Consider the following 14,200-nt stretch of genomic DNA (forward strand, 5'->3'; position numbering starts at 1 on the left):
GTTTGCAAGCTGTTTTTCATAACAACCCTCGGATACCATCCCAAAAATGATCGGTTCATCACAACGGCTGCAGTCAGAGTCGCTTGACTCAGTCATGTCATCAAGGGACAGAAGAGGGAGGCACGGCCCAATAAAGGATCACATAGAATCATATGGGCCGTCCATTAGCCACTATAGACGCCAACATGCGCCGAACCGAGATACCTGGCAAGTGACATAACAGTCAAGTTCATGCATGAGGACTTCATCGAGAAAAATCCTGGCTTCAAATGTTCATATGAGGCTTACCGCAAAGTGGTTCGAGAATTGAACATTAGTTTTACAAAACTAGGTGAAGAAGAGTGTGAGATGTGTTCAGATTGAAATTCATGCCAAAGCATTTGGTCGTGAACAAATCATTCAAAGCTACAAAAGCAGGGCTGAACAGACCATTGATGGGGCTGCTAGTGACAATGATGACATGGAAACAGATTCTAGAAAAGATTCTAGCAAAGACTGGCCAGATGACTGGTCTGTCCGGAGTGCTGATCTTCAGAAAGTGGTGATGCTGCCAAGACTGCCTGGTAACAAGACAGCAATATTTACCAGAAGGCTGGTGGCATATCATGAAATGTTTGCAACTGTGGGCACGCAGTCAAAGCAGATGCATGCATAAAAAGAAACAGACACTATCAGTTGTGTGGCATGAGGGTATTGCTGGGCACAATGCTGAAGAAGCAACATCAGCTTTCATTACAGCACTGACGCACCACACAGAGCGTGATGTGAAACATGCCGTGATATGGGCAGATAATTGCACTGCCCAAGTCTATTGACCAGCTTAGTGACTCTTGTAAACAGTAGGACAACAGCACTGGAGGAAATTACCCTCAAATTCTTTGAATCTGGCCATACGTTTATGACCGCTGACTCCATTCACCATGGGGTGGAACTTGCTATGAAAAGATGCCCTGGAGGGAAACTTTTTGACTTTGATGATTTTGTCAGAGTAATCAAATACTCTAGTTCCAACATTGACATAATCGGATTGGAGAACAAAAATGTCCTTGCTTGGAAGGGTGGCCAGAGTCAGAGTAAGCTCAGCCAGACTGTTTCGAAGTTGGCCTCGATGGTTGAGATCCAGGCCAGGAGAGGCTCTAAGGATCTGTTCTTCAAGACCTCTCATGACTACGTTGAGCACTGTAAACTTGACTTCCTGAAGAAGAACTTAAAAAAGAATGAATTACGAATTCCAGCTTGCCTCTGTGAACAAGACAAAGGAGTGTCCCTTTCAAAGAAGGCAGACATCATCCAGAAGCTGAACCCTTTAATGCCAGAGAACCGAAGACGCTTCTGGAGGGAATTGTCTTAGACTGCTGATGAAGATGTTGAGGATGCAATGGACTGGAAAATACTGTCTTTAGCATGGTCTGATCTCTCCTGACCCAATGCCCCTTTTTCACTCTCTCTCACCCTTTCTCACTCTCACACACACTCTCTCACTCTCACTCACTCTCACACACACACACTCACACACACACTCTCTCTCACACACACACTCTGTCTCTCACACATACACACACACACTCTCTTACTCATCACACACACTCTCACTCACTCATACACTCTCACTCACTCACACACACACTCACGCCCACACACTCACTCACTCACACACACACTCTCACTTACTCTCTCTCACACACACACACACACACACTCTCTCTCACTCACTCACACACTCTCTCACTCACTCACTCACTCACTCCCACACACACACTCTGTCTCTCACACATACACACACACACCCTCTTACTCACTCACTCTCACACACACACAAGCACACACACTCACTCACACACACTCTCTCTCACTCACACACACACTCTCACTTACTCTCTCTCACTCACACACACACTCTCACTTACTCTCTCTCACACACACACACTCTCTCACTCACTCACACACACACACACTCACACCACACATACACACTCACACCACACGTACATACATAAAGAACATACGTACACACGTTCAAACGCACACCACCATAGCGACACCACCATCTCCACTCACACCCCATACACAACCTGCATACCCATTCTCACACTGATTGCAGTATTATGAGGAATCAAAACTTAACCACTATGAAAATGTTTTGACATGATGAATTTGTTGTTCCCATTGTTTGGATGAATATAATATTTCCATATTGCTTAGGCTTCAAGATGAGTTTATAGTGTTAGTGTGACATGAAAATGTGTTTTGACAGTGACTTCACGTCTGCCAAATTAGAATAACTACTCCGAATGTTGGATTTTTTTACAGTGATAGGACAATATCTTCAGAAAGACATGCATTAAAAGTTCAGTAGCTGTTCCCTAACAAGTTTGTACTTCATTTCTTGATATATTGATTACCTGAATGATTAAACTTAAACTGTTTGTAATTACATGTGAAGACCTATTACCAAACTGAAATAAAAGCAATATGTTAAATAATGATTGCCATAAAAGCCAGCACTGTTGTGATACAATTAAAATATATCAATCTAATGAGTCTTGCATAACTGTTTTTGTAAAATATGATTATGATGCTAAAGGGGATAAAAAGTTACATGTACAGCTTAGCAGAGACGGAGAAAACAGTCAATCAACAAAAACAAGAAATCAGGGGTATACAGAGTATATAGTGATTGCATAATATGCCACATATAATGGTAATAGTTTGGTGATAATTAACACATACTTTGACAAATATAAGCAGCAGTGTGCAGGTTTTGGTGTGCAGCAATGCAATATTGCTTGACATGAAAGTCTACAAGAACAACCGATTGATTTTGTACCATTTTTACATAAATGTTTATAAATGACGGAGTTTTCCCATTGTTAAGGCATCAAGCAGCATATCTTCACTAAAAATGTAGTAAGTGCCTCCTCAATTAATATAAAAACTGAGTGATTATGATCACTTGCTACACTTACTGCAAAATGTTATTGTATGGACATGTAAGTATAAGCAGTAATGCAAAGGCAATGCGCAGTATAGCCTATAAAACTGCCAAATTTTGTCTAAATGTCAAAAAACAAAATGATTAATATTCACCTCACTTTGATATATCTAATGATACCTCTTGTTGTTGAATTATTTTGATGCTCATACTTGGTGTAAGAAAAACACAAAAAGCTGTTTTTCTCAGTTTGGCATTTTTGCTGATACTGCTCTTAACCTTTGTAGGGCAGAATTACCAGTGCATGAAAATGCAAAAGTTGGTGACTACGGTGATGCTAGGATAGACATGGTGCACGAAGGGATTTACTAGACCAATTTAGATTTGGAACTATTTTCGGGCATAGCACCGGCAAAGCACCGCTGCCAGGCGCAAAGACATCACGCAGTCCACCATCGATGGCAGTATTTTATCCCACTCTGCACAGCACAAACACTCCATTTCAGTCGGCATGGGTTGGCACAGTCCACACTCACACCACCACCACGCTAAGATAAAGCTAACCGGGCCGTTTCTAGATTAGGACAATGGCTGGGTCGGCTATAAAACGCTTTGGCTCACTCATCCAACTCTAGGGACTGCGGGGAGCGACCCAATTTCACCTAGGGGTGGCGTATTCCTTTAATAAAAGTTGATAGTTTAAAAGTAGACCGTTTGAAAGTTGAATGTAGATAGTTTAAAAGTTGTTGATAGACAGCTAGTTTAATAGATAGATAGTTTAATGATAGTTTAAAAGTAGACTGTTTAAAAGTTGAATTTAAATAGTTTAAAAGTTGTTGACAGACTGAAAGTTTAATGAATGTTGATATTCAAATAGTTTAATGGCTGTATATAGGTAGATATTTGATGATAACGGAAAGTTGGAATGGCTCTTATGTTTGCTAGCAGTTATGATAACAATTTTAATTATGCTACTTAGCTAATGTTTTCTAGCAGTTTTGCTTAAAATGCTAATCATGTTAACTATGCTAACCATGCTACTTAACTAACTTAGCTAATATTTTCTAGCAGTTTTGCTAAAAATGTTAACTATGCTAACACTGTTAACAATGCTAACATGTTAACTAGCTAACTTAGCTAATGTTTTCTAGCATTTTTGTTAAAAAAATTAACAATGCTAACAATGTTAACCATGTTACTTAGCTAACTTAGCTAATGTTTTCTAGTAGTTTTGCTAAAAATGTTAACTATGCTAACCATGCTACTTAGCTAATGTTTTCTAGCAGTTTTCTTAAAAATGCTAACAATGTTTACATGCTAACTATGCTAACTAGCTAGTGGGTAGGAGTCATAGTTGATGACAAGTGACAGTTACAATGGCTGAACAGTTAAAAAGTTCAGTAGTTTAAAGGGTTAAATTGTTTAACAGTGAATTATTGCAGTGAGGCCTTTTATTTTGAAACAGTTTTTGGCAGAGGAAGCAGTTGAACATGATGTGTAGTCTTAAAGGAACACGCCACCCAAAATCAGTAGTAATATATGTTCTTACCTTAACTTTCACGAGTTAAGTCATACCTCTCCCGTGCCGGTACGTGCACTCAAAAGCTCTGTCGCGCGGCGCGAATGTGTTAGCATGTTGCTATGCTAGCGGGCTCTGCCGTAGCCATAGAGGGAGTAAGATGGCATTAATCAAACACATCCACGTTTTCCCTACTTAAATACAGTTGCACGAGTAGTTGATAAAAATGTGTAATTTCACACAACATTAGCCTTATAAAGTTAAATAACTCGTATAACTTAAATAAGTTGAATATATTTTCTATTTATTCATAACGGTACATTGCAGATGTATTACGTAAGGGATAATGTATAGAACGCCGGTCATTGTCGGGAGATAGGTCCCGACAGGGTGAAGCGGAGGGTTCTTGTTCCGCCCTGAAGGGACCTATCTCCCGACAATGACCGGCGTTCTATACATTATCCCTCTTATTACACGGCTACTTACCAAAACGACACAATAAACTCCCCACGATATGACTCTTTAGCCTACATAGCCTAGGCTATAGCCTATTTGTTACCGTTTCATCATGGCTTTTGCTGAGAAACAAATAGTTCGCAACAACACACGCTGAACTTGAATCAAACATTCTTTAGAACACAGCTGATCAACCGTCTGCTTTCACTTTTGAATGAAGTTCCAATCCTTGCGTAGTGATATGAAAGAATTGACTTAGAAGCACAAAGCCCATTTTCATTGACAGCGGTCTGTTATACTTAGCAACGGTCTGTTATTCAGAATTAGCAGACCGCCGAACGTTCGGAAGGCCCATTCAAGTGAATTGAGCATTCTGCAGCACTATGAAGAGCCGTGTAATAAATTGTGATTAGCCTACATACAGTGATGGTGTGGCATATTCAGGCTTGAACGTTGGATTAAATCCAGTCACAAGTATGCTGATGATCTGCTATAAATGCTCTTTTCTTTAGAATTCTACTTCTGTCATGCCTGTAGGCTTGCTCTGTTTGTATCTGCACTAGTCTGGCTCTCCGCAGCATATTAGCAGCTTTTCTCTTTCTCCTCTCCGACATCTTTTCATTAGCTATCTTTTCTTGGCTCTCTGCTTCAGCTGCCACAGCAGCTCTGGTTGAAACCACTGGTTGATAGCTGGATAACTAATAATCAAGCTGGTCGGAGTGTTTAGTTCCCCACGTGTTTGCAACTTTAAATGTAGCTACTCTCAAAAAACTTTGAACCAACTACAAAATAGAATGGTTCTTTATTCAGGTAAAAGGTTCAAATTGCACCTGTCCCCATCACCAAGTTGTGATTGACTAGAATGGTGCAAGACTCTGACCAAGTCACTTTGCCATTTACTGAGCACAGGGGACAGGGCTGAACACAAGACTGTAAACAAGCACTAATCCTTTAATTGCTCATTAGATCTTTTTGAGTCATGTTTTTTCCCCCCGTAAGAGTCTCTCACCCATGAGCTGCAGGGCCATGCTCTGACTGCCAGAGAGTCTGGGTATGTGCCCTCACTGGTTTCCCTTGTGAGGGGGATCTTGAGAGACGCGTCTCCCTTAGCAATGGCCTTCGGCTTAGCAATGGCTAGCGTCTATCTATCTATCTCTGGCCCGTGTGGCTGGAGTAGCTGAAGAGCTTGGAGCGGTGGCCTTTGCGCTACAGTGAGGTGAGCTGCCTTGTGGTCTACAGCGAACATACAGTTCAGGGTCTGCTCCTTCATCAGGGCAACCACCACAGAGGGGGTGTTGCTGAACATCAACATTACAGCTGGCCAGGCACAGAAACAGAGGCATGTGGAAAGGCATAAACTGTATGGTATTATTACCACAGTTATTATCCTACTCTGTTCTCTAAGCAATGACACTGTGGTCTTTATCGGCAACTGGAATCCGATGTTGGAGGTCTGGCTGCATAACATTGGGAACATTGGAACTATGTGTGAGGAGTCCCTCCGTGTGGCGCAGTGTGCAGGTAAACCAGTTGTCGTGCTCATGGGCTCCCAAGCTAGGCCCCCGCCCGAGAAGTGCCTGCGCACCTCGCATTGAAGAGTGTCTAATCCACTTTTAATGTACCGTTGCATGTCCACTTTATATGCTGAGACCTACAAAGACATTTGTCAGTTGGCGTAGTACACACATTAAGACAAGGAGTCGACACTTTATGTTGAACAGACTAACCTGTGACAAGGAAAGTTATTAACTCCGAATGCACTGGACTGTCTCCGGGCTTACCAAACTGCAGTCCAGCATCTCGAAGTTGATATTTTAGTTCCGATACGTTCATCTTCTTCCCTTGAACTAGTTCCTTGACGATCACAACATGTTCGTCAATAAACTTGCATGGCAGCCAACGAACCTATAGGCTGAGAGATAACAGCTGTAAAGCTTTAGGTGTTAGGTGTGCATTTAAACGTGACATTACCCAGGAAAAAATTAACTATAAAATTTCACAGTAAAACAATGAAATTTACAGTTCAACTTAAATTTGTTATAGTTCTACCATTGCCTTTACAGTTCGACCATGATTCATGAATTTATCATAACTTGACTATGAACTCTCCCATTACTATGAACTTCATGGTCGCACGTCTGATGCGGACTTTAAAGTTTACAGTTAATAAGATGACAATTGACTGGAATTTGTTTATAGTCAGACTGAGGTCTTTATAATTATGAGGTTAACTATGAAGTTTACAGTTCAACTAAATATTTTCAACTTCAAAAGTAAATCACATTTCTGGGATAATACCAGACTGTATGAAATAAAACATGAATTCCCTCTTTTTATAGTATCCTTCACATTCTTGTGCTACCTCTACTTTTTAAGCCTATGTCATGTTTGATGTGGTCATCTAATAGGCTATGTTTACTTACTCACATTCGCTACTTGTATCGACATGTTGTCTGTCAACATGACAGAAAAACAAACTTTTGATTTAAGAACACAGTGTGGTCCGTGTAACGCTTTGCAGTGCTATGTTATATTTGCAGAATACACATGAAAAAATATAAAAATATGCTTAAAAATCCGTTATCCATTTTTTATGACGGCACAGTAAATGGGTTATTGTTGCATATTTTGATTTTCAATTGAGCACAGTTACGGTTTTCTGTTCAGAAGTTAAAAATTTAAATGATGCGTCAATTTTCTAATTTTCCTTTTTTGAGCTTTTGGTTGGACTGAACCACGAGCACTGGGGGGAGAGCGCCGCCTGAAGTTGTGCGTGATTTTGACTCATTAGCCTACTTTAGAGATTAATAACTAAAACTTCGCCGATTTTTGGGAGATGGCGCGTTAAACATAACTTTCAGCCTATGTTGAACATATCTACAGTATATTTAAATACCATGGGCATGCCATACCATAGCAAATAATTCCCCAAAGCAGAATGCCATCGACGTCAGTCTAGGGCCTAGGCTATAGGCTACCCCAAGCACTATTTGACATGGGACATTTTTGCTTATTTAACACTTTATGCTAGACTAGGTTTCATTAGGCTAAACGAAGACACAACAGTGAGTATGCCTAATTTATCAGTTTATCCATTTATTAATTTCAACAGCAAATAGCCTACATTGCTATAGGCTACTACGGCTCAAGTCCATTGGATCATGTAGCCTAGGTCTCCAAAGCCTCCCAGAACATGAACATTCTACACACGTAGGCCCAGGGCCCAGTTTCCCGAAAGCATCTTAAGCCTAAGAGCGTCGTAAAGTCCCTCTTACGAACGTCTTAAGATTTGCCGACTGTTTCCCGAAACCATCGTAGCTTAAGAACGTTGTGAAAACACTCGTAGATCTACGAGTGCTCCAGAGTTCTCGTTACCGGCTAAGTGAGGGATATATTTTATTAGGCCTATGAGGTAAAATTCAGAGGATATTTCAAAACTATTAACGTGGACAGCTCCCCTTAAGAGTATTTAAGAGCAGTACACGCGCATTGACGCTACGTGCATGTTCGGGAAACAGTCGGAAAAACCAAACGAACGATCGTAAGATGAATCGTAGAAAACCCTCTTAAGAGCGTGTCTCCGTCGTTATCGGGAAACTGGGCCCAGGTCAGTTAACAAGTAAGATGAAGTGCAATATAATGCATTCAATCAGATATGTCTGCAAACGACCATTAGCTACAGTCACCACCATAAGTTACTCAACCGATCACAGCTGTCTGGCTATAGGCTACGTTATCCTGCACCGTCCTAGCCAGGCTACCTTAACTAATATTCCCTCCTAAATTTTTGAAATTAGCCTACACGTCAGCAATCAGAGAAAGAAAATACGCTGCCCGTGCCCACCTACCTCTTTAAAGTTTGGTTATGCTAGAAAGAAAAAGGCCAAGGCTACTTACATGAATATGCTGTCCAACTCCCTTTGAAATCAATCTCTTGAAAAGTAATGCGACAGTTGTGTGACATATTATTTAAAATTGGATAAAGACGAGGCAGGTAAAGGCTATATGGGCATGTACCCTCCTATCACATTTTTGACTAGTAGTCTTATAATAAATTAATATTGACAGATGCCGCAATTAATTCCTTGATAACGTTTCCTTTGCACTGTAGCCTGAATGTTGTTCTTAGGATAAGTGTCTGCTAAATTAATCAATGTAAACATGCTAAATGATAGGGAAAGGAGCAGCAGCTAAAAAAACTTTTAGTTTGGAAGGACTTGCATAATTGTATATCTTTTTAATAATTCGAATGGATTGATGATTGCTCTCACTCAGTTAGCCTAGTTCATATTTGTAGCCTACATTAAACGTAACACGTTGATCTGAAAGAATGCTTTTCACGAACATGAGTTAGAAAGATCAGTAGGCCTACTTGGGCTCATGACCTAACAGGGCGTTCTTTTGGGCTAGCTAGACCGTCCCATTTAAAAAAACGTTGTACCAGTTAGGTCCAGTCTATGCGGTCACAGAAGACCAGTGCTAGGTAGCACGAATGCTCCGAAGCATCCGGCCCCTGAAATGAGACACACTCACTGTCACTCACACTCACACTCATTGTCTCTTTTGAATGGAAACGCTTCCAAACGGGCGCAGGTCCTATTTCTCGCATGCATGCGTATTCAGCGTGGCTCGAGCCGTGCCTGAAACGTGCGTGTCACGCAGGAAGTGTGCAACCTCTAACCTGTTGCCATGGGAGCCGAAATAAAAATGGACGCGCCACGCAGCTGACACGCTCACGCCACCCCTGCCGTCTGCAGCCGGCCTTACTGGATTGAAGCCTTAACATGAATGAATAGACAGTTATTTTCTCTTGGTTTGTGTGTGAGTGTATTTGTGCCACATGCCAACATACACTAGTTTGTCCATCTGTGTTTGTCTCTTTGCATTTGTGTGTGTGTGTGTGTGTGTGTGTGTGGACAGTGTCTGCGAAGGGTCATGACATCAAAGCATCATCGTTTCTATACTGCCTAAGTCTCCATCATAGCCCACCTGCTTTGAGTGTGCCCCCCATCTCTCTCTGTTTCTCTCTTCTCTCCCTCCATCTGTGTGTGTGTGTGTGTGTGTGTGTGTGTGTGTGTATGTGTATCTCTACGCCCCACCCTCCTCTGTATGAGTAGAAAAAGTCTCACAATCTATCACTGCTCCTTAGGTACCACTATCAGTGTGTGCATATCTGTGTGTGTGTTTGTGTGTGTTCCCTAGTTGTCTGTGTGCCTTGCACTAATGAGAGATGAGCCTTTAAGTCACCAAATCTTTACTTAAGGGCAAGGCACACACACACACACACACACACATAGCCTCAGCACCTATTACTGCTTAACTGAGACAAAGGATAAACACATTCCGTACTAACGATGGTGGGAGGGTCTCTATGGCCTCTCAATTGCACACACACTCTATTTCACACACAGACCATTATGCAATTCCCCCCACATAGACTTAAATATGTACACAGTCTTTCCCCCACCCTACAGAGCCAGTAGTTTCTACTGTGCCACCAGTCTCTCTCTCCTTCTCCCCCTCTCCCTCTATCTCCCTCCCCCCCCCTCTCTCTCTTTTACCATGATGTGGCTAGGGTAGTGTTTTACGTTGTCATTGAAACACAGCTGTTTCAGACGTTGCTGCAGGATTATGGGTAGTAGGGAGCATGAAGAGTGCATCGATGCTGCCTTCAAAAACGTCCGTTATTCGGGTAATTCTAAGATATTTTAGAAGGCAGCAAAAAGAGTTTTTTCGGTTTTGCATCACACTTGCTGCCTCGCTCTCCAGTTAGATATCTCAAAACACACACACACACACACACACACACACACACACACACACACACCCTCGCTCCCCAGTTAGATATCTTAAAAGGCAGCAGTTTTTACCATCTCAAACACAGCCTCTCTCTCTTTCTCTCTCTCTCTCTTTCTCTCTCTCTCTGTATGTTTTGTGTACATAAAACCATGTCTAGACACACACACACACACACACACACACACACACATGCACACACACACACACACACACACACACAGACACACACACACACACACACACACACACACACACACACACACACACACACTCACCCTCTCGCATTCGGTCACACACACACACACACACACACACTCACCCTCTCACATTCGGTCACACACACACACACTCACCATCTCACATTCGCTCAAACACACACACACAAACACACACACTCACCCTCTCACATTCGCTCACACACACACACACAATAACAGCCCTGGAAACATATCAGCATCTCACTGTCATTCAGTTACACACACACACACACACACTCACATTCACACATGCACACACACACACATACACACGCACGCACGCACACATGCGCGCGCACGCACACACACACACACACACAAACACTCTCACATTCGCTCAAACACACATACACACAATTACAGCCCTGGAAACAAATCAGCGTCTCATTGTTATTCAGTTACACACACACACACACACACACACACACACACACACACACACACACACACACACACACACACACACACATGACATATACACACACACACATACCAAATACACACACACACATACACACACACAGACACGCACATACACGGCACGCGCACACACACACACACTCAGTGTGTATGCACCTCATCAGGGTTAATCTCATGTCTCTGTAGGTAGATTAGATCTCTCCTCTAATCTGACTGGCCTGTCCAGCTGCAGTCTCTTCTACCATTACACTCTCACTGTCCCCACTCAACATGGCATTACAGCACAGTGTGTGTGTGTGTTAGTGTGTGCGTGTGTGTGTGCGTGTGCGTGTGTGTGTGTGTTTATCCACCTCTTATTAGAGTTTATCCACCTCTCAAAAGAGTTTATTCACCAATGGCAACTTTTAACATTCAAAAATCACACTGTATTATCCACATTCACACTATGTACACTCATCAACACCATCTTACTGTGATCACAAAATTCATAGTTTACCACTACACCCCTGGTCATAGCAACCATGACACAAAGACACACACACACACACACACACAAAGGAAGAATGTATGGAATCCTGGTAGATGGATTCATCTCAGGGTGTATTAAGTTTTTATGAGGAACACATGTAGTAGGTGCATGAGATTGAGTGTGTGTGTGTGTTTCTGTTTGCTGTCAGTGTTTGTCTGCGGTGTGTGTGTGTGTGTGTGCGTGCGTGCGTGCGTGTGTGTTTCTGTTTGCCGTCTGTGTGTGTGTGTGTGGGGCATCTGCCTTGATCAAACATTGAAACAGAGAATGTGGTGTTCAACAGTGGCATGTTAGGGCAGACCCATCGTTCAACAGCCTTTGCAGGTCACCATGGCAACACACAAACGTTCAGAGTTTGTCGGTTTAGAAGTTAGCGGGACATACGTGTTTACAGGGTCATATTGGGTGTGTTTGTGTGTGTGTGTGTCCATAATGGGCGTATGTGTGTGTGTGTGTATGTTTTGTGTACATAAACCATGTCTAGACACACACACACACTCACATTCACACATGCACACACACACACACACACACACACAGCCTCAGCACCCATATTACTGCTTAACTGAGACAAAGGATAAACACATTCCACTAACGATGGTGGGAGGGTCTCTATGGCCCCTCAACTGCACACACACCTCTATTTCACACACAGACCATTATGCAATCTCCCCCACATAGACTTAAATATGTACACAGTCTTTCCCCACCCTACAGAGCCAGTAGTTTCTACTGTGCCACCAGTCTCTCTCCCTTCTCCCTCCCTCTATCTCCCTCCCCCTTTACCATGATGTGCTTAGGGTAGTGTTTTTACGCTGTCATTGAAACACAGCTGTTTCCTAGACGTTGCTGCAGGATTTGGGTGGTAGGGAGCATGAAGAGTGCATCGATGTTGCCTTCAAAAACGCCCGTTATCTCGGGTAATTAAGATATTTTAGAAGCAGCAAAGAGTTTCTTTTTTCGGGTTTTGCATCACACTTGCTGCCTCGGCTCTCCAGTTAGATATCTCAAAACACACACACACACACACACACACACATGCACACACACACACATACACTCACCCTCGCTCCCCAGTTAGATATCTTAAAAAGGCAGCAGTTTTACCATCTCAAACACAGCCTCTCTCTTTTCTCTCTCTCTTCTTTCTCTGTATGTTTTGTGTACATAAACCATGTCTAGACACACACACACATACACACACACACACACAATGGCCACATGCACACACACATACACACACACACACAGACACACACACAATACGCCACACACACACACACACACACTCACACACTCACACACACTCACATCTGGTCGGTCACACACACACACACACACCATCTCACATTCTACACACACACACACACACAAAACACACACACACAAACACACACAGACATTCTCACATTCACCACACACACACACACAATAACAGCCCTTGAAACATATCAGCATCCACTGTCATTCAGTTACACACACACACACACACCACATTCACACATGCACACACACACACATACACACGCCCTTGGACAACAAGACACACATACACACACACACACACACACAAACACTTCACATTACAAACACACACACACACACACAGCCCTGAAACAAATCACACCTCATTGTTATTCAGTTACACACACACACACACACACACACACACACACACACACACACACACACACACACACATATACACACACACACACATACATATACACACACACACACATACACACACACACACACGCGACATACACACACACAGGCATCACAAGACACACACACACACACAGTGTGTGTATGCACCTCATCAGGGTTAATCTCATGTCTCTGTAGGTAGATTAGAGATCTCCCTCTTAATCTGACTGGCCTGTCCAGCTGCAGTCTCTTTCTACCATTACATCTCTCACTGTCCCCACTAACATGGCATTACAGCACAGTGTGTGTGTGTGTTAGTGTGTGTAGTGTGCTGCAGCGTGTGTGTTTATCCACCTCTTATTAGAGTTTATCCACCTCAAAAGAGTTTATTCACCAATGGCAACTTTTAACATTCAAAAATCATCTGTATTATCCATATTCACACTATGTACACTCATCAACACCATCTTACTGTGATCACAAAATTCATAGTTTACCACTACACTGGTCATAGCAACCATGACATAAAGACACACACACACACACACACAATAAAGGAAGAATGTATGGAATCCTGGTAGATGGATTCATCTCAGGGTGTATTAAGTTTTATGAGGAACACATGTAGTAGGTGCATGAGA

Source organism: Alosa alosa, chromosome 2 (assembly GCF_017589495.1).
Source record: "Alosa alosa isolate M-15738 ecotype Scorff River chromosome 2, AALO_Geno_1.1, whole genome shotgun sequence".
NCBI lineage: Eukaryota > Metazoa > Chordata > Actinopteri > Clupeiformes > Clupeidae > Alosa > Alosa alosa.